We start from the raw sequence: 25400 nt of genomic DNA, 5'->3' as shown, positions 1-25400 counted from the left end.
TGTCTAGATGCACTGATCCTAGGAACTTGTAGTCAAATCCTATTGGACCGACATGAAATCAAATTCCTTTATAAGGACATCATGTCTAGGGTTTGCATGTGTGATGTATGAGTTGTTGTTGAGGGTTTTTGTATGTGCGATCATAGAAGAGAAAGGTCTGTATGAAGAGTTAGAGTGTGAAGATATTGAAGACCGAAGTAATGCTGAAATGCATTAACTGTGAGTTGTCAATGATCTAACCAAGCATGATGTGCTAGTAACTAGGTCACTCTACTTGTTGATTACTCATATCTTCAACAAGTTTGAAACCCTTAACCGGGTAGGCTTAGAAAAGTCTTTGTAAATCCTCTAACAAGTTGGTTCACAACTGTGAATCTAAAATCCTCTCACAAGGTAGTCTTTAATAGGACTTATCTCCTAATAGAGATCTAGATTCCTAACAGGATCTATTCTAGTGAAGAACGTTGTATGAGCTTAACCGATCTGGTTTCTATTTTGTAGATAGTTACTTGTGAGTTTTTGCTCATTGTGGTTTTTTCGATTTGGGTTTCCACGTCAAAACATCTTGTGTTATGGTGATTGTGCTCTTGTGGGTAAATGCTTTATTTGTTGTTTGGTTTGCATTTATCTTAATTGGTTTATTAGTAAATCTGTTGTACCGGTTAACTGCTAAACTATTTAAGGGTTTGAGTTCAGTATGTTTTGGTATACTAATTCACCCCCCCTCTTAGTATTCATCAATTTCCTCAAGCAATCGATTAAAATGGGGATCCATAATGGAGTCTTCCACTTATGTTGATTGTACCGAAAAGTTGTCCATATTGTTGTTGTGTGTATCATTGTTGTTTGTAGTGTCCATGTTCTTAATATTTAGAATGTTTCTATAGGCATCCATGTCAAGTAATGTGTTATGATCAGAATTGAAAAAGACATCATTGTCATACTCATAGGCAGTCATGTTTGCGGACTCTTGAGCCTCTTTAGCTTCTCTCCTAGATTTTTGGGAACGGGTTTCAACCATGAACTAGGTATTGACCAAGATGTAAAAGACTAGATGAAAATGGAAAGAGTATGGAATACCAAGAGTTGGATGGAATGTAAATGAATCTGAGGTGTACTTGCAATGTCCAAAGTGTAAGACCAAGTATGTATGTAGTAGAGTAGGTGTGGCTTCCAAAGAGATGATAGTTTCTCTTAATGAGGTAAGTTGATCTTGACTCCAAGTAAGACCAAATGAGACCCAAAGGTGATAGACCTTGACGAAGAACCACTTAGCAAAATGTTGTTGTATGTAGTGTGTTGACAAAGCAAGATGAGGACAAGCAAGTGACCTTTTGACTCAAGTTTAGACAAATGTGAATGTAATGCGAGATGTAAAGAAATGATGAAATTTGTGAGACCCAGAAATAGGCTGAATGCTAGATGAAAACCCGAAGAAATAACCTAGGAAGCTCAACGAGTCTGAAATTGACTACTCCTGTTCGCTAGATTGTAGATTTTTTCCAATTTCTAAAGTTGTTGTTGTGACCAAATCTGAATTTGTGACCATTTTTCATGACAAGAGGACACAATATTGATGAGGACTCTATGTTTGCAAGTGTTTAGACTCAAAATGACTCAAAAGAAAGTGTGTTATTTGATGTAAAAAAATTTTGCATACACTTAAAGACAAAAAAGATACAATGTTTTGATGTTCGATCTTGAATGTTCAAATGTTCAAAAGAAGACAAGCACAATTCTTATGGCTGGCCAAGACAATAGTTGTTGATCCCACATGGGGTTTCCCCTAAGGCTACGCTATTCAAAGCAGATACTTAGATGCTTGACCCCACTGGCTCCATCCTCGACACTCACTTCTCTGAGGAAGCCAAGCATCAGTCCCTACGAAAATTCCCCAGGGTGAAATTTGTATCTCTACTAAGAATTGTATGTGTGTGGGTTGCTCCAAAGGTCCAACCTCCTGCCCCAACAACTAGAAGGATTTTGGCTTTTTAAACCAAAAAGGTGCTAGTAAGGGCATCCACTCATGTGGCCATACATGCGACACTTTCAGCTCTGTAAATACAGAAGGCTCCTAGCCGGTATGGGTTATGCCCTACAACTGATCAAATAAATTTGATCAAACGGGTTTATGGGGAGAGATAGTGTCAGTTTGAACTAATCAACACATGTTACCCATGGCTTTCACCATGGATACAGTTATTTATAGTGGTTCAGAAGAGGTGGGTTTTCCTCACTACCACTTGGGTCATTCTCTCCTCACTAGTATTCCTAATGACCACATGGGGAGATAGGCCATCTAGAGATTAAACAAAAAGAGCTTATTGCCCAAGACACAAAAGACACTGGTTCAATTTAAGTGCACTAATTGAAGTGTTTGGTAATCTATGAAAACAAGGCACACAATAAAGATAAAAAACCCTTCCCAAAATTCTGCAACAAATTTTTGTTAGTAATTTTTCAATAATACCCCTCCTACAAGCACACAAGTTAGGTAAATTTTAGATCCAAAAGAATTTGTGAAATAGGGGGCCTTCAACAATGTGTTTTTTGACAAATTCAAAGATCTGATTTTCCATGAGTTCTTTTACATAATAAAAAATAGAGAACCTGTAAAATTTCAAGACATTTTGAAAAATGTAAGAAAATCCAAAAATTATGCTAATTTGCTCCAAAAATTATTTTTTTATGAAAAATCATAAAAAATTCATAGAAAATGCAACATTGATCCAAAAAAACTAAATTTTTTACTAGAAACTCTTGATATGATTCGTGACCTGCATAAAAAAAAATTTGCAAACAGTCTAAGCAGTTTGTGAGATATGAGCAAAATAATGCAAAACCCTAATTTTCAAAGATCTAATTTTTTAGGAATGATTTTGCATCCAATTTAAAATCATGAGAAATATATCATGTGTATAATTCAGAGAGCTTTCCAACAATGTAACAAAATCCAAAAAATATGCTAATTTTCTCTCAAAATTAATTTTTTATGCAAATGCATAAACAATTCATAGAAAATTATCATATTATCCAAAAACGCTGAATTTTTTACTACGAATTTCTAATACTTTTTTTGACTTGAAAAAAAGAATTTGATGTCAAAATTCAAACCAATTTGTCAGATCTTATCAAAATAATGAAAGACCCTAATTTTTAAAAATGCGATTTTTGGTGAAATATTTAGCATCAAAATTAAAATCATAAACAATAGATCCTGTGTATAATTCTGAGATATTTACAAAAATGTAAGAAAATCCAAAAAATTCTCTCATTTGCTCTCAAAATTAATTTTTTTATAAAAATACATACAAAATTCATAGAAAATTCAAATATTCTAAAAAAAAACTGATTTTTTTATTAAGCATTTATGATACTTTTTTTGACATGCAAAATTTTTTTATATTAAAATTCAAAGTCATTTGTGAGATTTGATCACAATAATGAAAAATCCTAATTTTCAAAGATCCGATTTTTAAGGAAATATTTTCCATCAAAATTAAAATCACAAAGAAAAAATCATGTGTACAATTCTAATAGATTTCCAAAAATGTAAGAAAATCTGAAAAGTTCGCTCATTTTCTCTCAAAATTATTTTTTTACGAAAATTCATAAAAAAATCATAGAAAATACAGATGTGCTCAAAAAATTCTAAATTTTGGACTGAGATCCCTTGATATTGTCTTCAACCTCCCAACAAAATTTTGTGCAAAAATTCCAAGCCGCTTGTGAAATAGGATGAAATCTCTTCAAGATCTTAATTTTGTGTTCAAAACCCTAGCTGCAAAAAGGTTATTCTCCAAATTGTTATACAAAACCGCAATATAGGGTTAGAAAAATCTGCAAAAAATATAGATCTAACAAAAATCAATGTCCCACTAGGCGTGCCAAAATGTTTATGGTGAAAATGGAAACAACAACATTGAAAGGCTAAATAGATTCAACCACAAAACCCTAGCCTAACAACAACAAAGATCCACCATAACATATGAAGATTACCTAAGACAATGCAAATCAAATAAAATCACAAAGGTTATACCATCACATGTCCAATAGGGTTTGGATCTCAATTCTTCCTATCTCTTTTTGATCTTGCTTGATATATTTGCTCTCAGATTTTATGTGTACACAAGAGCTCAAAAAAGAAAGGAAATTGGATTGAAAGTAGGCTTGATCTCATATGAAAGTTCGAATGCTAGAATGCTTGATTAGCTAATTAGAATACGTAGATGATTAGTGTAATAGGGTTGATAATGAAGGAAGCATCTCCTTATATAAAAGACACTATAAGAAATGGAGGGATAAGATTGAGAGGTGTAAAAGATAAATGGTTGGCCAAGATTAGAGGGTACGTAGAGAAAATAAGAAAATAATAAGAGGGTAGGTAGTGTAGAAATTAAGAGATGAATGACATGTGTCATGGGTAGAAAAGGCTAATGAATTAATTAAATAAATAAAGATTTATTTAATTAATAGAAGAAGTGGGATCAATTAAATAAATAAAAGTATTTATTTAATTTAGAAAAAGGGTAATTTAAATAAATAAATAAATAAATTTAAATGAGAAATAAGGCTAAGAGAGGATAAATGAATGAATTAAATAAATAAAGATTTATTTAATTAATAGAAGAATTAGGTTAAAATAATTAAATAAATAAATAAATTTATTTAATTAGACAAGACAATTTTAAGTGTCTAGAATCCTAATATTATTATATTCTATATTATATTGTACCAATCTTATTGAAAAACATGAACCTAACCCTATATATATATATTATATATAGATCTATAATAATGTAAATTTAAATAATAATATATTTCTATATTATATTTAACAATTTTTTGTAACTAAAATATGGAAATATGAAATAATTTTTATTTTATTCTTGTATTAAAAGTCGTTAGTTAAAGCAAAGAGTACATCCGGGGAGGCCAAATCTCAACCAAAAAAGAGAGCCAGAGTGTTAAGCCTGAGCTAAAACTGTTACATCACATGCCTACCTTGACTATACCACAAATATCCATAGGTATCATACATAATTAGAAAAGATATAGTGTTGTAGCAAAAATAGCTCACTGAAGGATCTCATCATGAGATTCTACCCATGCATTCCAACCTTGCGCTCCCTCCATCCAGATAATCTTTTTGCGGACCTAAAGTTGCAACAACATCTCCACATGATCATAGGAGAGTCCTTTGTTGCTCTTTATCTCCTCCAGTAGCTTGGTTCTCCGCAATCCTTCTCCATTCATACCCATCCTTCATTTTGTAAACGAACATAGTGTCTTAGCCATCTCTAAGGAATCGAAGGAGCTTGTTCCTTTCAACATTCATATTAAAATAGATTTGCACAACAATATTATAAAAAGTGAGCCTACGGAAAGACTCAGTAAAGATTTTGTCATTACCCTGGAATTTTTCTTCATTTCTAATTTTCCAACTATACCATAGAGTATGAGCTAAGAGAATAAACCAAAATAAATTAGCATCTTTTTTGAGCCCATGGATAGTACCAGAAATAATATCTAAAACATCCACAGTCACAGGAATGTATATACGAAAAAGTAACCAGACCTCTTTAGCCAAAGAGCAATCAAAAAATATGTGTCTACTGGTCTTGGGGACTCTACAGATAGAGCAGAGTTCAATACTCTTGGTAACCTTCTTAGTTGGAAGTCTATCTAAGATAAGTTTCCATTTGAAGCATTGTATTTTTAGAGGGATAGGGTTGTTCCACAATCTAACAAAAATTTTCTGGTAGGATGATTCATTCAAATTAGAGTACCAGTTCAGATTAGCATGTTTAACAACAGAGTCATCATAGGTGAGTAAATTGGATATAGAGTGGGCCTTGACTTTAGTCAAGAGAGAGCCATCCTGTCACTTGAAGGAAAGAAACCTGTGAGAATCCACATGGTAAATAATAGGCAAGGAGAGGACAACACATGCACTTTTGATCATGTTATAGGTTCATTTTTGGGAAGCGAGAAGATCAAATTTAGAGGTGAGGTCCTCCCAACTTATTAAATCATTACATTCAAGAATGTCCATAAGGTATTTTATGCCTTTGTTGGCCCAAAGTTTGGCAGAACAACCTTGAGTAAGCGCCAGAGGTTTAGAAGTATGGTAGAGGTTCCACCAAGTTGACCTTTCCCCATGCAATAAATTATTGTTGTCAACATTAGTATTAACAATAAGCCTCCTAACATGCTCCCATGCTTTCCAGATAGATTTGAAGACACAAGTACCTTGGACCAAGATAGGGAAGGTGCCAGCCACAAGGCCACTAAAGGGAAGACCCTTCATAGACTTAGATTTCTTAGGAACCGCATTCTAAATATTGTTTCTAACTAGGATCTTCCAAGGTTCTTGTCCCTCCAACGCATGGAATATACATTTTGCAGCTAGGGCAATGCCTTGGATTTTAAGATCTTTTAAACCAAGGCCACCAAGCTTTTTGTCAATCTGACACCACTTCCACTTAACAACATGCAGTTTTTTATTTCCTTTGCCATCCGACTAGAGGAACTGTCTAACAACCTTTTGTAAGTCAAGGATTTGAAAATTATTAAGAGTAAAATAAAATTATATTATATTAAATATTTAAATATAGTTTAGTTAATATTAAAATTTATATAATATAATACAATATAATAATATGAATATAACAATCCAAGGGGTTGACCTTAACTGGTTAAAACACTGGGTTCTCACTAGGTCATTAACATAATATTATAAATATTAACATCTATTTTATTGGCTTAATATTTAAAATCCATTTTAACATGTAATATTAGAATGGACGTGTGGATTGTCTTAAATAGTTTAAAATTAATTTCTAACACTACTTATTAATAATTTTTAAAACTTAAAATTTGAATGTAGGTGTGTATTATCTCATTATTTAAAATCAACTTTAACACTCAATGACAATAAAGGATAGAATCTAATCACATGGGCCTATCAACAAAAAAGTCAAACACAAGATAGAGAAGAAACACGCTTGTTAACACAAGATTGAAGGAGAAAAATGTCAAATTTAAACTCTTTCACTAGATTTTTGAGTTTGTTTTTAATTAAGTATTAAGATAATTTTAAATAATAAAGATCTATATGTCTATTCGAAAACTAGTACATATATTTTAATTTCTTTTTAATTTATTTATATATGATGTTTCTTGTTAAATATTAATATTTTAATTTGTACATAGATATTAGATTTATGATTTGATAGATAAGAGTTGATTTTAATTAGATCTTGTAATTACACTCTATCCTTTATTAGACCACTATGTGTTAAAATTGGTTTTAAAGAATGAGATCGTCCACACATGCATGCTACTATTAAGTGTTAAAATTGGTTTTAAATAATGTTAGAAATTGATTTTAAACACTTAATAGTAGCATGCATGTGTGGACTATCTCGTTATTTAAAACCAATTTTAACACATAATGGTCTAATAAAGGATAAAGTGTAATCACATGATCTAATTAACATCAACTCTTATTTATCAGATCATAAATTTAATATCTACGTACAAATCAAAATATTAATATTTAACAACAAGCATCATATGTATAAAATAAATTAAAAAGCAATTAAAATATATGTACTAGTTTTTAAATAGACATACAACTCTTGATTATTTAAAATTAACTTAATACTTAATTAGAAATAAACTTAAAAATCTAGTGAATGAGTTTAAATTTGACATTTTTCTCCTTCAATCTTGTGTTAACAAGCGTGTTTCTTCTCTATCTTGTGTTTGGCTTCTTTTCTCTTAAATTTGTGGATTATTTCTATATTTACTAATTTTAACATTTAATCTTAGTACAATTATTCTCCATTATGCTGAAAATATTTTAGCACATAAGAAAATGGAGAGCAGGAGAGGGAGAGGTTATGGATCAGGAACTAGGGTTTGACATGAGAGGGAGATATAGGGGAAGATGTAGAGGGAGATGGGGAAGTTGATGACGGGGGGTTTTGGCTCTTGTTCTTTGCAACATTATTTCTTTGGCTGCTTACTGATGACATGCATGGGTTTATCTTTTCCCTTCTTCTCATGGCTTTCTCTAGATGGAGGGTTGTTTTGGAATGGAGACTTATTTTCTCTATTTTATGCTTGTCCATCCTAACTTTTGGGGTGTTGTGCTCCCAATTTGTATTTTGTCTAGAATGCTACCTTCCCTTTTGGGAGGTGTACCTACTCCATGTTTTGTCCGTTAGGTAGTACCTTGGGTACTATGATGGTGTCCCCTTTATTTTTATTTTTATATCTACATGTGGGTTTGAATGTAGCCTTGCTCTTCTAACATCCAAGTTTCCTGGTGTTGCTTCTTTGCAGATTTTTTCTATTTGCCGCAGGTTTACCCTGGGTACTGTGATTGTGTCTCCTTTATTTTTATTTCTATATCTACATGTGGGTTTGAATTTAGCATTTCTCTTCTAACGTCCAAGTTTCTTGGTGTGGCTTCTTTGCGGATCTTTTCCATTTGCTAGTGTGTGTGGTTCGTGATGAAGGTTTCCGCCTACTGTGTTTTGTGCCCTCGATGTGCCTAGGTCCATTCTACTTGGTGTGCTTGTGGGTTGGTATGTTTCCTATCTTGTGTGGCTTGAGAAGTGCTAGACTCTTTCTTGCAGGCCTGTGGAAGGCATCAATTTGGCCCCTTCTCTTTTAGTGTGTGTTGGGGTTATGCCCTTTGTCACATTTTCCTCTTGGCATGTGTATACTGGTGGAAGATCTTTGTGAGATATATTTGAAGCCTACCTCATGGTATGCTCATGTTTGATTCCCCAACCCTTTCTTTTTCATTTACATCTATATATTGTGGCTTCATGGTGCATTCTCACGCATCTGTGAGATCTATTTCACCCCATGTCCCCATGCGGCAGATTTAGTCTATTTTTTGCTTATTTTTAAGCAAGAAAGGTGTCCCCATGCAATTTTTTAATTATACGAAAAGGAAAATTCAGAATCTTTTCCTACTTTTGCGGAACAGTTGTTGCTTAACTATTAAAAATAAGCTAGAAAAAAGGAGGGGCTAGAAATAAGCAGCTAAAATGACACATGGCTTCTTTCCATTTTTTTTATTTCCTATTTATTTGCAATAATTTTTGCCTCTAGATTTTATTTGCATGGAATATTAGTAAAAATTTATTTTAAAATATTATTGCAAAGGAATTCTTAAAAACTAGTAGCAAATGTGATTGTCCATGGGGTTGCTCGCTCCACAAATTTCTACCCAAAAAGTTGCGCAGCAGCTGCTAGCCAAAATATGCTAAGCAGTCGGATGGGGACATGCTCTTAGGGGCCATTGTTGACTCTACTTTCACTGAGGGACTCATTTTTGGGCCTTTTTCTGTGCTTGTTGTGTGGCTATGTGCTTTGGTGGCTACTCCTTGGGGTTTCTATTTGGTGATGGGAGTTGAGTGGATGGTTGTGGCCCCTACCTCTTAGGTCTCTCAGCATGATATTTTTTAATCTAATGTTAGGATCTATGTCTGTTGTATGTGTATAATTAACTATTACAATGATTAAATTGAAAGTCTTGAAAACATAATTGAAATGCTTAAATGAACATAACAATAATAAAGCGATGAATTAACAAAGAAAGAAAGAAGGGAGAATATACAAACACAAGTTGATAATGGAGTTCACCACTATGGCTACGTGTTCAGGCCCCTCTCTAACAAAGTGACCGATACTTGATTATGCTCCAACAATAGTTAGAAGGTCTTCATCTTGGACAAGTTTCAAGTCTCTTGATTACAATGATTACAAAGTCCTTCTCTTTCAAATGCAATAGAAAGATATTAGTCTTCCAACTTGAATAGAGCTGCACACTCAAGCTCTCTAAAAATTCTCTCACAAATCACTACTAACTCAAACTGCCCACATACCCCTCTTTTTATACACCATTTTTTTCCAATTTGGCTTAAAACCTATTGTTTTTGGAGATTTCCCTATATCTTCCCTTTACAACCTTAAATCTTGAAAATCCCCTTCAATTAACATCAAAATCCATATTACTCTTAAATTTTAACCATACCCTCTTAAAATGTATGGCTTACATTAATTAAGCCTTAAAACATAACCTTCGGATATTTATTGAATCCCTTATTAATCGAGTTAGGCATTTGAGGTTAAATTTTTGTTTTGACGGTTGATAGTGGGGGGGCTTGGGATTGGCCCTTGCCTTTCACTCGTGGGTTTTACCTCATTCAAAATATTTTATTTATGGACTTGGTCACTTAAATCAAAAGATTCACGTGGGATTCTTTGGTTTGAAGATGCTAACAGGAGTTGGGTGGTCACTAGTTCAACCCCCACCAATCTCCAATATGAATTTCTTTTTTTGTTAAAACAAACTGATGCCCATAAGTAAAGAGGGGGCGTAGTGATGAGGAAAGTTTGTAGTGGATGTGAGGTTTGGGGTTCGATTTCCCGAACCAGGTTTTGACCAAAACATCTATTGTATAGAGGTGCCACGTGGATCATCTACAACTATCTAATTTCGTGAAACATCTATCCACTTGGATCAATTTTCCTTTTGGATCAGGGCTCCTCTATTTTTTTTCTTTTGGTCCTATTAAGGGGGGCTTATTGGGAAGGGATATGTTATTTTGGTCCTTTTGAGGCGGGCTTGTTGGGAAGGGTTTTGGTGGTGTTGTTTATCCTACTGCTTCAATTGGCCTTATGGAGGTGGGTCTTGAAGATGTTGTGTTTAGGAAGCTCCTTCTTGAAGGGTGTGGGAGGGGGGGGGGGTTGTTTTCTCTTTAGGATGGTGGTGTTCTTCTTAGTGGTTACTCTTCTTTTACTAGAGTTGCTGGACTTTGGATAGGTGTTGTGGGTTGGTTACCCTATGGGCATTTAACTAAAGATGACTCTATTTGTGATGTGTCTACTGTGGTGTTGGATTCTTATTGTTGCTAGAAGATGATTTCTTTCTAGAGGACTTATGCTTTTGTCCCTTGCTCTCCCTATCTTCAAATGTTCCTTGTGGGGCTATTTCCTACAAGATGTCTCATTTTGAGTAGGTGTTGGATTCATTTTATCTTTTTTTTTTTATTTGTGGATTTCTCCCCTATATTTTTCCTTATTAGGACTTTATTCCCTAATTCTTATGTTGGCATTTGGCCTATTGAGGTGGCCTTTGTTAGTTTCTTTATCTGCCTTATTGGAAAAGAGATTGCAAAATGTGTTTCAAAATCTATTGGTTGTTGCGTGTCCCCTTTTCTAGTCCATTTCGAACATAAGGATGGTTGTTAAAATGGTTTGGGGTGCATTCCTAAACCCTCTTTTATGATTCGGTAGTTTTCAGTGCACAAAACTTCATTTCTTGTCGGTTATGGCTCCTATCAAAAGCCTCTTTTCAATAAAGGGTTTGCCATTTTTGGTGTTGCCTAGGTCATCTCACTTCTTGTGTGCTCTACCCTTAGCATTCACTTGTGTACTATCTCATTATTTAAAATCTACTTAAATCCTAAATCTATGCCCCTCTAGACTATCCTATTATTTAAAATTTAGTTTAAACACTCATTATTAGAATGGAGGGGTGGAGTTGATCTTAAAATGAAAGTGTGTCCTATCTAGTTATTTAACCTTAGAATGCATATGCAAACTATCTTACCAGTGTATATATCTTTGAAGAAATCTATATAGAAAAATTAGATAAATATCTTTAGAATTTATTTAATAATCCTAATACTATTATATTTTATACGATATTGTACTAATATTAACTCTAATTGAACCTTCACTAAACCATAATTTTTACCAAACCTTACTTATATTTGTAAACTAATTGTTCTCATAATATTTATTGAAAATCATTAACCTAACACCTAGGAAAAATAAAATCTTTAACCTAACATTATCTCTATATTATATATAGATCTATAATAATTTATTTCAATGATAATAATATGATTAATTTTTTTTATAACTAAAATATGGAAACATTAAATAATTTAATCTTTATTAAGAGTAATATAATAAAATTTAAACTTATATCATATTAAATAGTATAATATTGAATATAGTTTAGACAATATATTTATATTAATATATTATAATAATCTAAATTTAACATATACTCTAAATAAAATTATAATATCACACAATATATATTTTAATTAGGTGTAAATTGTATATTTTAATAGTTAATATTAGAATGCACTTGTATATTATCTCATTATTTGAAATCAACTTTAACATTCAATGACAATAATGGATAGAGTGTAATCACATGAGCCTATAAACAAAGACTCTCATCTATTGGACCATAAATATGATATATATTAAGATGTATCAAAATATTAATATTTAGGAATAAGTATAATATTTACAAAATATATAGCACATTTAAAATTTATAGTACTTTTTAAATAAACATGTAGATTGTCTCATTTTTCAAACTTAATGTAACACTTAATATAAATCTAACACATAATTAAAAATATAAATATTAGCCTAACCTTTGTAATCTTAGAGAGACTTCATTTTTTCTATTAAAATATTTGTAGAGTACAATGCATTCCCACTTGTAGTCAATCTAATCATCGATGATTCTTTTTCTACTAAAGCATAAGTAGGAGAGCATGTCAACATGAGCTTTGTAGTATTGAAGAGACTTCACTACTCCTATTAGTATTCTTGCAAAGCACAATCCATACCCACTTGTAGCCAATCCATTCATGCATGAAAATATTTTTTATTAAAACATAAACTCGGAGAGGATCATCTTCAATTGTTAAAATCAATTTCTAACATTATTTAAAATCATTTTTAACACTTAATATTAGCATGTAGGTATGTACTATCTCATTATTTAAAACCAATTTTACCTTTGATTCTCAGAATAGATGTGGGAAATATCTCATTATTTAAGATCAATTTTAAAATTTAGTGACAATAACGGATAGAGTGTAATCACATGATCCCATTAACATCAAATCATATCTATTGGATCACAAATTTAATATCTATTTACAAATCAAAATATTAATATTTAACAATAATCATAATATGTATAAAACAAATAGAAACTAAAATTTAAGATAGATATAAGATTTTTAAGTAGACATGTAGGTTTAACAGTTAATTAAAAACAATCTTGTAATTTAAAATCAATTTAAATCCTTATAAAAATTTTAAGTATGTATAAAATATTCTATCTTTTGCACCAAATTTAAACTTATATTTTTTTATAAACATATCTAAATTGTTTCACATATAAACTGCTTCATTATTTGGAATAAATTTAAATTTTTATTAAAAAATTATAGACATATAAGATAATATATTCTATTTTATTTTTTTTAAATAAAAAAACTTAAAGCACATATGAACTATCCCTTTATATAAAACTATTTATAATACTTTAAAACATGTATATAAACGTAACATGTAAAATAAATTTATTATATTTGCTTTCATAAATCTAAAAAATGATCATCTTTTTATGAAATTTTAAGATACTAAATGGTTCCTACACATAAAATTAATCTAATGTAATTAAATAAATATATTTATTTAATTTAATTTACCCCACTTAACCACTATTCCAATATTTTACTATTTTCTATACCTACCCTCTAATCCAAGTGGACCATTTATAACCCGCCTTGTAATCCTAGTCCTCCCAACCCTCTCCTTTTCTAAAGTGATCTGTATAAATGATGCACACATAAAATCTGATAGGAATCGGTTCAACAAAATCCGTTTTAGTTGATTTATATCATTGCTATTACGTGCCCAATAGGCCTCCCTTGCCCTATAGATCTTAAGCCGCAATTCAACCGCCGAATTTCATTCAGTTGGGTATTTGCTGAGCCGACTACAGATCTGTGGAGTTGGCAAAAGCCATTGCCTTCTTTGAAGGACAACGCTCTAGATTTTATGTACTAATTTTCAACTCCAACAAAATCCAGAGAAATAGAAACCAAACAGAAGACAGAGAAGAAGCACGCCTGTTAAAGCCGGTGCCTTTCGAAACTGGCAAGATTCTCCGCTTTTCACATCGTGGGCAGTGGGACAAATGCTACCCAATATCAACTCTCGCTGGAGATTGATAAAAATATGTTCCCAAAATCTTAGCTCCCTCCCTACTTGACTTGTGTAAATGACTTCCTGTGATTTCCGAGGGAGATTCTTGAGCTCCCAAATCTTGTTTTAGTTAATTTCTATCATTGCCACTACATGCCCATTAGGCCTACTCTCGCTGGAGATTGATAAAAATATGTTCCCAAAATCTTAGCTCCCTCCCTACTTGACTTGTGTAAATGACTTCCTGTGATTTTCGAGGGAGATTCTTGAGCTCCCAAATCTTGTTTTAGTTAATTTATATCATTGCCACTACATGCCCATTAGGCCTCCCTTGCCCTATAAATCCAGGATTCTACAGTCGCAATTCAACCGCAATTTTTGAATTTTATTCAGTTGGGTATTTGTTGAGGCTAAAGTGAGGATTTTTTCAGTATGTTGGTGTTGTTGTGTGTTCTTATGTTGGTGAAAAGCCTTTACAGATCTGTGAGAGGTCTACTAGTTTGCATAATTATAGAGAGGAGTTGTCCATTGCCTTCTTTGAAGACCAGCGCTGGTTTGTTGTGTTGATTTATATGATCCTTCGGGTAGGCATGAAAAGTGTGGAAAGACCTGTGGACTGAGATGGTGAATTACTTTAGGAATAATGTTAAGCATGGGAGTTCTCAGAGAAAGACCACATAATCATCTGTAGTCTTCAAAGTAGGCTATAGATGGTTCTGTCTTCTTCTTCTGTGAACTCCCCATCCTTAATATTAGGTCTCAAGTAATTACGCCATCTTAGTCTACAACTCTTCCCACACCTTTTCAAGCCTGGCTCAGATGTTGCTACCGGAACAACTGTAACACTTAGAGGTGCAAGCATCCCTAGTGTTTCGTAAAACAAACCCCTGCAGCACTTGCAGGTTCTTCCATGATGGTAAATTGTTTGCAGCAGCTTGAAAGCTTTAATAAATTCTGTTTATTATTCAGTAGCTCATAAAACTTTCATTTTCAGGTATTTGATTTCGCTCATAAGCATGAAAGATCTTACATCAACTCGCTTAAGTCTGCATTCTGTCCATTCTAATGCCCTTATTCTGGGTATCAGGTAAAGAAACTAAATGTGGCATGCTTGCTTTCAGATTATATTACAGAAAAAATAGGTCAGACTAGAAATGATTTTATTGGGTGTTGTCTTAGGACGAACTGCTAAGGGGAGCTGCAATATGGCTGCATAAGGCAACAAAAAATGCCGAATATTTGAACTACATTCAAGGAAACAGCCAGAGTTTAGGAGCTGTTGAATCAGATGATATATTTGGGTGTTTCAATTAACATTTTGTAGCCTGAGTGCCTTTATCAAAGGTACACTAAATTTCAGTTTTTTCATAGTGGTTACTATTAAAATTCTTTTTTTAAAATTAAATTAGTTTGCATGTTACCGAAGTTAAACTGCAGTATGTTACATGTACATCTAAATACCTCAGCTCCTGCAAACAACTAGTGTATTGTGAGGGGGTGACAGTGACTCCTCGCCATATTAGAGCAATAGAAAAGCGTCAGGTATATAGAACAGTTACAGAAAAGAATAAGGAGGTACAGTTAAAAGGCATTTTTTAACTCTTTTTATCCTTGTTTTCTAAACATTTTACTAAGTGGCACTGCCCCTGCTTTTTAGCTTAAAATCCGTTAATTTATATCATTGCTATTACGTGTCCATGAGGCCTCCCTAGCCCTATAAATCTCAACTCACAATTCAACTGTCCAATTTCATTCACTTGGGTATTTGCTGAGCCAACTACAGATCTGTGGGAGTGAGCTATCACCACCACCAACACCAGAGGTCTCGTGGTTTGCATAATTATAGAGAGGCCAACGCACTAGATTTTATGTGCTGATTTATCTGATCCTTGGGGTATCCCTGATCCTTGGGGTAGGATCAGAAAAATGTGGAAAGAGCTGTGGACTTAGATGGTGAATTACTTGAAGCATAATTATCTGTAGTCTTTAGGTTAGGCTATAGATGATTCTGTCTTTTTCTTCTGTGAACTCCTCATCCTTAATATTAGGTTTCAAGTAGTTATACCATCTTAGCCTACAACTCTTCCCACACCTTTTCAAGCCTGGCTCAGATGTTGCTGCCGGAAAAGCTGCACCACTTAGAGGTGCATGCATCCCTAGTGTTTCGTCCCCTGCAGCACTTGCAGGTGCTTCCATGATGGTAAATTGTTTGCAGCAGCTTGAAAGCTTTAATAAATTCTGTTTATTATTGAGTAGCTCATAAAACTTTCTCTTCTAGGTATTTTATTCCTCTCAATAAGCACGGGAGATCTTAAATCAACTCCCTTAAGTCTACATTCTATGCATTTTGTTGCTCTTATTCTGGGTATCAGGTAAAGAAACTAAATGTGGTATGCTTTCAGATTATATTGCAGTAAAATAGGTCAGACTTGAAAGGATTTTGTTGGGTGTTGTCTTAGGATGAACTGCTACGGGGAGCTGTATGGCTGCATAAGGCAACAAAACAGCCGAATATTTGAACTACATTCAAGGAAACAGCCAGAGTTTAGGAGCTGATGAATCCAATACAAAATACCTCAGCTACTCCAAACCACTAGTGTCTTGTGGGGCGATGACATTGACTCCTCGCACGATTACAGAAGTAACAAAGTGCCAGGTATATGGAACAGTTACTGGAAAGAATAACGAGTTGTCAGAACTATAATCATCATGGAAATAATAGTTAAAAAGGCAACTCTTCTTATCCTTGTTTTCTAAACATTTTAGTGTCACTGCCCATGCTTTCTGGCGAACAACCCAGGTCTTATTCTGAGGAATTTTATGTTATGGTAGGTGGACTGTATACTGCGTTCCAATCCTCTGGAGATGTCATACATGGTTGGGTATGGTTTCAAGTACCCACAGCGTACTCACCACAGTTGCTCAACACCCAGAGGCCATAGTTTTACAAAACAGGGTTAAAAAGTATGCCATTGGATACAGTGCAGGCTTCTAATCCTTGAAGAGCAATGCCCCCAATTCAATCATCATTTTCCAGTTATGGCGGTTTATATTATCTCTATGCCAAGACCTATGCCATTTATGGTAGACACAGATATGCTATTGAGGTTTTACAATATAAATCCTCATACAACACCCGCAGTGCACAATTCAAATCCTCATAACATGTGGAAACCCTAAATACCCTCACGTGTTTCTCCATTCGAAGATTTTGTAGAATGCTATGCTACATCATTTAACAAATTAAAAAAAAACAAATGAAATCTTTAAATAAATACTCTACAGCATAGAGAATCACAGTAAAAATACTCTGAAATCTAAAAAATAAAAATTCAACGAAATTTCAGTCACAAATTGTTATTACCGGTAAAATAGAAATTTCCGTTAAAATAGAAATTTCCGTTAAAACAGAACAAATTTCTAGTCAAAAATTATTTTGACTGCAACAAAATTGATCAAAAGATAAATACTAAACATTGCAGGGCTTACCTATAAAACCGAGAACTCTACAATCAAAGGATCAAATTGTTTTTATCCTTGAATTCTCATCAGTGCAAAACTATTTTTTGTCTTGACTTAAAACTTAAATGTTATCTGTTAAAATATCAAAAATTTGATGGCACTTAATGTTTAAAGACGATAATAAATCATACAGTAACTATTCAAAGTGGAAAGAAAAATTTCCTTGAAACTCATAACTCTTGTAGGCAATTGTCTGCATACATTCCAACAGTTTTAAAATAAATCTATACCTTAGATTACTAGGTTAGTCTACCCTTTAAACACATTTGATTATTTTGTTTGATAAAAGATAAAATTTATCATTGTAAATGAATTGTTTTTAAGTGCAATAAAAATTTAACTCATGAAATTGTCTATTTAATTAGTCTGTATCAAAGTCACTAATTTAATTATTTCAATTTTCAATTCATCATCAATTGAATAAAACATATTTTCTTGTTATTGCTTTCATTAATTTTATAAATAAACAATCAAATAAATTTCTTTTCTCTTATTTTTTGTTGCAATCAAAACATATTTTTTTATATTTTCAGTCAAAATAATATTATTTCCTTCATGAAAATCATTTAATACAAATAAAACTATTGACAAATTAGTTTTAAATTTATAATAATACATTTTTCTATATTTTTCAAAGTAAGAACAAAACAAAAGAATCATCTTATAATGAAACAAATTACTAAATAATGAATGATAGATTTGTGAAATAAAATGAATTTTTTCACAAAGTAAAATAGCTCTTCAAATAAAGATAAAATAAAATAGTAAATTGAATATGTTTATAAATGAGTAGAATAAAAAGTAGAAAATTGTATTTGTGGTATAAACTATCTTTGTATGATTTGTAACTTAATTTCCTTCACTTTCTTTGATGATTAGATACAACAATCTTTAGTCGTCCAAACACACAAATTTGTGTTTAGTTGGTCCTACCTAACTAATTCACATTTACTTGAGAATATACCATTTGTCAATGTCTTTTGTATAAAAGTACTCCAATAAAAAAAATAGAGAAAAAAACAAAATGTAAAATGACATTGTATGTAAATTTTACCATTACTTTTTGTCCACACCTTGATATACATGTGAGGTTTAAAATGATTTTATACATTTTAAAGTATGTGGCATTAAAAATATGCATGTAAATTAAATATCTCAAGTGCTTTAAGGATATCAGTTCATGAAAAAATAGACTCTGTAAGGATACAACCACCCATGTTTACCTTGTATGTATATTACTATACATAAGGTGAGTCTCTATAATCTCTTATAATCATATGCACATTTGAATATAGGAACATTAGTTATAAGACATGCCATCAATAATTGATGTAATAGGATAAAAGGAACTATCAAAAGAGGGAAATAGTAATTTATGAGAAATTTTTTGGATTCAATTATGTAAAAGATTATTGTATCAATGTTTCATGTCAGACCAGTTGAACCACCATGGGGATTTTGGAGAGAAATGTCAAGAGAAAAAATAAAGTATGCAAGACTTAGCTGGATTAAATAGATGAAAAGGGTAGAGAGGAGAAGGAGCACAAGTTTCAAGGTTGAAGGAATAAAATCAAGGGGAGCATTTAGCTCAATACCTCTAAATTAAAAAAAAACAAGCATTAAGCATAAAACCCTAGAATTTCATCAATGATATAAGTGGGAGAGTTCTATAAATCAGAGACCCTATGGGAAAGATAATTTAACAAATTGTAACAATGTGTAAAAGAGGAAATATCAATACAATGTTGTTAGATATGACAATATTGGCACAAATGTAAAAAGAGAATGCATAAAAATCTCCTTTTTTAGTCAAGAGATATACTAATTTATGTTCATTGTCATAGTATAATAATTAAATAATGTATCAGATTTAATTGAATGAGATAGGCCTAATGACCTGATGGAATTATGTAATTGTGTGTATCATGGTAATATCTAGGTGAAACACTTATATGTGTGTTTAATATATGATTAATTAAGCACATATAGATATGAATGACCTATGGGATTAATGTTGAAACAACAAATATTTCACGGGATGGCTAAAGTGGTAGTCGGTTTTCATGGGCTTCATGTGGCAAGTGAGTTGGGCCTTAGAAAAATCATTATTGAAGGTGACTCTCATAACACCATCATGATGCTAAATGAGGTGGCTAGGCTAGACCGGAAGGTTGAACTTCTCATCGACAAGTGTCACCCCCTTTGCCTTACCTTTAAAAGAAGTCAGATTTTGCCACAAAGAAATGCAAGACTAATGGGGTGGTGGACAAGTTGGTTAAGTTGAGCAAGATGATTAACAATTTGAAAGTTTGGCTCCATTTGTACAAATTACCCATTGTGGCTCATGCCATGATCTCAAATGACATTCCCACTAATGATGTATAATCCGAAGCTTACCTTTTTAAATTTTTCTATTCTTGCCCTTTCCTTTCCCAACTAGTTAAGGAAACAAAATTTTATTTATGTTGGTAGCCACCCCTATTTCTTTCAGACCTATCACTATCATATTTTGGTGTCTAGGTTTGCGAAGATGGGGATATATTTGAAACGAGTTGAACCAAACGAGTGCTCTTAGTTTAAAAATAATGGAAGACTCTAAAGCAAGGTTATTCATGGAGATTTGGACTCCTATGTGGAGGGAATGGCCCACCATGACTCCAAATTATCTACAGCCTTTGTTCAAGCCTGGAATAATGTCATTGTGAAGCTTGGGAGAATTACCTTTGAGGTTTTTGAGGAAATAATAGCGACAGTTACTGGGTTGGCCCTCGACAACATTGCCTTCCTAAAAATACCTAAGTGAAATTATAAGGAAGATTTTGACCAATTCTATCAACCTGTCGAAGGGGTTTCTAAATTGAAAACTGGCTACAATCGTAAGGATTTCCTGCGTGTTTGGAAGGAGGTTTCCCTAATCTTTATGAAATACTTCATCCTCGATGGAAAGAAGAGGATATTTCACCTTCATCTCTTGTCTATGTTGAACCACTTGTACCTTGGGGTAAGACTAAACTTTCCTTACCGGGTTTTATAGTCCTTATCTCAATCTATCTCTAGGGCTATTGCTACGGTAAACCCACCCTTGACAGGGTCTTATTTGTAGGCTATATTATTTTCATTTGTACCAAATACCCTTAGGTGGGATCCCCGTTGTTGAAATCGGGTCCACCTATGACCCCAAATTGTATTTTGACCTCATTATCACCCCATCCAATTCTACTGAAGTTTCCCATTCAGGCCCTAAATTTCCTACTAGAAAAAACCTCGCACACATGGCCAAAGTCAAGGCCATCTCTACTTCTCAAAATGACCTTTTTGAGGATCCCTACATGGAGGAGCATAAGGAGGTGGAAATTATTGCAGACGTGAAGTGTGATTCAATTTCCTCTAATGAGTCAAAGTCCTCCAAAACCATAGGCTCGGATTGATCCTCTATCAAGAATATTAATGATGATGCTAACATTCCATCCCCTCCCACAAACCCTCCTCCTTTTGCAAATATTAAGCCCCCAAGATCGATTGCAATCCTCACCAAGCTTGTGAAGGACATTAATGAATGATGTGCAAAAGTAGGATGATCTACTCAATCTTGTCAGTTTCCAAAGTCACTGGTATTAACAAGTGTGTTTCTTCTCTATCTTGTATTTGGCTTCTATTTCTCTTGATTTTGTTGGAGTGGGTTATGTGTCATTTAGAGATTACTTGTCTATTAGAGTGGTTTAAATTAGTTAAAAAGATTTATTTTAAAGTTGTGAATTATTTCTGTATTTAATGATTTTAACATTTAATCAAGAACGCATCGGAGGATAGTCTTGTTATTTCATATTGTGGACTATGTCATTCTTATTTGTTAAAATTAGTTTCAAAAAGTTAAATAGTAAGACACGTGAAGGGATAGTCTTATTTATGTATTTAATGATTTTAGCATTTACTCGTAGGATGCATAACGTGATAGTCTTCTTATTTGATGTTGTGAACTATCTCATTATTTAAAATATAGTTTAACCCCAATCTTATAATGAGCTTGTGTACTATCTCATTATTTAAAATCCACTTAAACCCTAATCTTATATTTGAATACACCTCTAAACTATTCTACTATTTAAAATTTATTTTTAACACTTAATATCAACCTAGAGGGGTGGACTTGATATTAAAATGAAAGTGTGGCCTGACCTTTTATTTAACCCTTTAATACATATGTAGACTATCTTACTAGCATATACATCTTTTAAGAAATCTATTTAAAAAAATATGGATAAATGTCTTTGGAATCTATTTAATAATCCTTGTTTATGGTGAAAATGGAAATAACAACATTGACTAAATAGATTCAACCACAAAACCCTAGCCTAACAACAACAAAGATCCACCATAACATATGAAGATTACCTAAGACAATGCAAATAACATAAAATCACAAAGATTATACCATCACATGTCCAATAGGGTTTGGATCTCTATTCTTCCTATCTCTATTGATCTTGCTTGATATATTTGCTCTCAGATTTTATGTGTACACAAGAGCTCAACAAAGAACGGAAATATGGTTGAAAGTAGGCTTGATTGCATATGAATGTTCAAATGCTAGAATGCTTGAATAGCTTATTAGAATGCGTAGATGATTTGTTGAATAGGGTTGATAATGAAGGAAGCGTCTCCTTATATAGAAGACACTATAAGAAATGGAGGGATAAGATTGAGAGGTGTAAAAGATAAATGGTCGGCCAAGATTAGAGGGTAGGTAGAGAAAATAAGAAAATAATAAGAGGGTACGTAGTGTAGAAATTAAGAGATGAATGACATGTGTCATGGGTAGAAAAGGATAATGAATTAATTAAATAAATAAACATTTATTTAATTAATAGAAGTGGGATCAATTAAATAAATAGAAGTATTTATTTAATTTAGAAAAAGGGTAATTTAAATAAGTAAATGTACTTATTTAAATGAGAAATAAGGATAGAAGAGGATAAATGAATTAATTAAATAAATAAGGATTTATTTAATTAATAGAAGAATTAGGCTAAAATAATTAAATAAATAAAGATATTTATTTAATTAGACAGGACAATTTTAGGAGTCTACATTTTGCCCCTCTTTGAGACAATGCAACTTGTTGCATTGGTTCAAAGAAGATAGGATGAACTAATACGAAGTTCCCCCAAGATGGGAATGATATGACCCCTCGAGAGATTGGATGAAAATGTCTGAAAAGATGACAGACAATCTCTCGATAAGAAAGAAAAGCTAGAATGGACTGACCGGATATGATAGACTAACATAGTCACGAGATAAAGAAGACCGACTCAGGAGACTAGGGCTAGGGTAGTCTATAAGATAGACCACGATGGGAAAACATCCTCATTGTCATCCACACATCCAAGAGATCAGAGTGCAGAGAGAGCAGAGAGCAGTCAGCAGGGATGACATTGGTGCATAGATTTGATCACGTTTGCCGATATCAGAGGCTAGCAGATGTAGGAGAGCTGATGAGTACCACAAAACTTTCTTGTACTTTGTTGCATTAATTTTTATCATAAATGCATGGCAGGTAGGTAATAAATGCGGATTTAGGAAATGTCAACCAGGGGAAAAATGCTAAGGCATGTCTATGTCGGTGCTAGGCACGTCTGGGTAGGCTAGGTGCATCTGTGTTTGTGCCATGCACGTCTATGATTGTAATAGCGTATGTGTCTTTAAGGTTGAATCGACAGTTCTGTGATAAACATATGCTGTCAATTGGATAAGCTGTTGAGAGGATACACTCAAGCAGGTCCTCTAGGAAAGACTAGAATAGCAGATAGGGCTAGGATTGACAATTCTTTGATAGAACATACGTTGCCAATCAGGAAACTACTCAAGAGGATACACTCAAGAAGAGGCCCTAGGATAGGATAGATCAAGCCACTTTATGATGAATAGGGAGTACCAGGAGAAATTGACAATTCTGCGATAGAACATACGTTGTCAATTGGATAAGCTACTCAAGAGGATACACTCAAGTAGGTGCCCTAAAATATAGGATCAAAGTAGCACTTTATGATCAACAAGGAATGCTATTAGGATAAAAAGGAAGTACTTTGTGATGAACAAGGAGTACTAAAAAGAGAAGCACTTTGTGATGAATAGGGAATGCTACTAGGATAGAGTGCCATATGATAGATATAAGCACTAAGATAAAAAAAAAACACTTTGTGATGAACAGGGAATGCCACTAGGATTGACAAATTTGATTTGCTTGACTGTGGGAGGACCTACTGATGCTGGAGTCATGAGAGTGATTCCCTTCAACCTAGAGTTTGCGACCAGAGCTGACACTCAAGGAGAGAGAAGCAGTTCAGGATATGGGCTTGCGACATATTCTGTATGTGCCTGAGTTTTGGGCGAACATGGGATTGCTGACTACATTAGCTGAGAGATGGCACTCAGAGACTTGCACATTTCATTTGCTGATGGGTGAGATAACAGTCACCTTAGAGGATGTAAACAGGATATTCAAGATACTGATCGATGGGGAGTTAGTTCCTTACGATCAAGACGGAGACAGGGATGCACTAAGATGAGTGTTTCAGGATCCAGGACTCAAGATGAGGGCTAGACATGTGGTGTGGGACACCATGACATAGACAGGATTGGCATTACCGGTGGTTTTGGCAGGAGTTATTAGTGGTTTAATCTATCCAGATAGAGTGACATGAGGGTTGGCTATGGGATGGGGGAGGACTCTGGAGAGGGATACAGCTAGGCTCAGGAGACAATTGAGGGATACTGAGCCAGAGAGAGAACATGCTATTTAGAGTTATACAGAGGCTGAGACAACACTAAGGGCAGGGAAGCAAGCAATAGAGGACACAGTGGCCGGATATGCCTATGTTCTACGGGTAGGGGAGGAGATAACCTAATGGAGACACCTATACTATGGAGTGGTTCTACCAAATCAGTGGGCTAAGAGCTTTCAGAGACCATCATGGACTGTAATGACCACTAGAGGGAGAGATAGGAGACAGGCGTTTAGTGGTGGGGTCATGGGTCCTCCACCACCACCAGATAGAGGGGGTAGGAGAGATGATCCTGGGGTGGGTCCTTCTAGGGCTCAGACTCCATCAAGGCTAGCCGGCTCTGAGGGAGGGAGTTCATCATATCCTTAGAGGGCTCCCCATGTATCAGTTTTTGTAGCATTTTATATGATGATGTAAACACCTTCGGGTGATTGTAGCCATATGATTTTGACATCATTGTATCATGACACTTATGATTTTGATATATATATGAGATGATTCATCCTTGCGACAACTATATGCATGTGTGCCTATGTGATACTTCTATGTGTTAATGCATGATGATACTTATGATATGGATGCAAATATGTACATGATAAAATGCAATATTTTTGTTCATTTATGTTTTTAAATGTTATGCATATGCAAATGTGATGTGAATGTATGAAATATAGATGAAAATGCAAATTACTATTTACATGATGAAAATGTAAAATGTGCTAACATGTGTTGTGTACAGGATGTGATGCAATTGTAATATCTATATGTATGTATGAAATGCTTAATATGTGATAATGCAGTGCAACTACATTAAATGCAAATGTTTTTGGTGTGTCATTATTCTCAATCATGTGATAGCATGCTACATGGACTCGAGGACAATGGAGTTCAATCAAGAAAGGGGGATAGAAGATATGGAAGTGAAAGAGCTTCTTGTGCGTTATCAACATTGAGCTTTATTATGGCAAGTAGGTTATGACAATCTAAATATATGTTTGACCCAGAAAGTCATTCTACCCATTTGCATGGAGATAAGACAAT

The sequence above is a fragment of the Cryptomeria japonica genome, chromosome 10 (genome assembly GCF_030272615.1).
Source record: "Cryptomeria japonica chromosome 10, Sugi_1.0, whole genome shotgun sequence".
Taxonomy (NCBI): domain Eukaryota; kingdom Viridiplantae; phylum Streptophyta; class Pinopsida; order Cupressales; family Cupressaceae; genus Cryptomeria; species Cryptomeria japonica.
The sequence above is the reverse complement of the archived record's forward strand: the minus strand, read 5'-3'. Positions refer to the sequence as shown.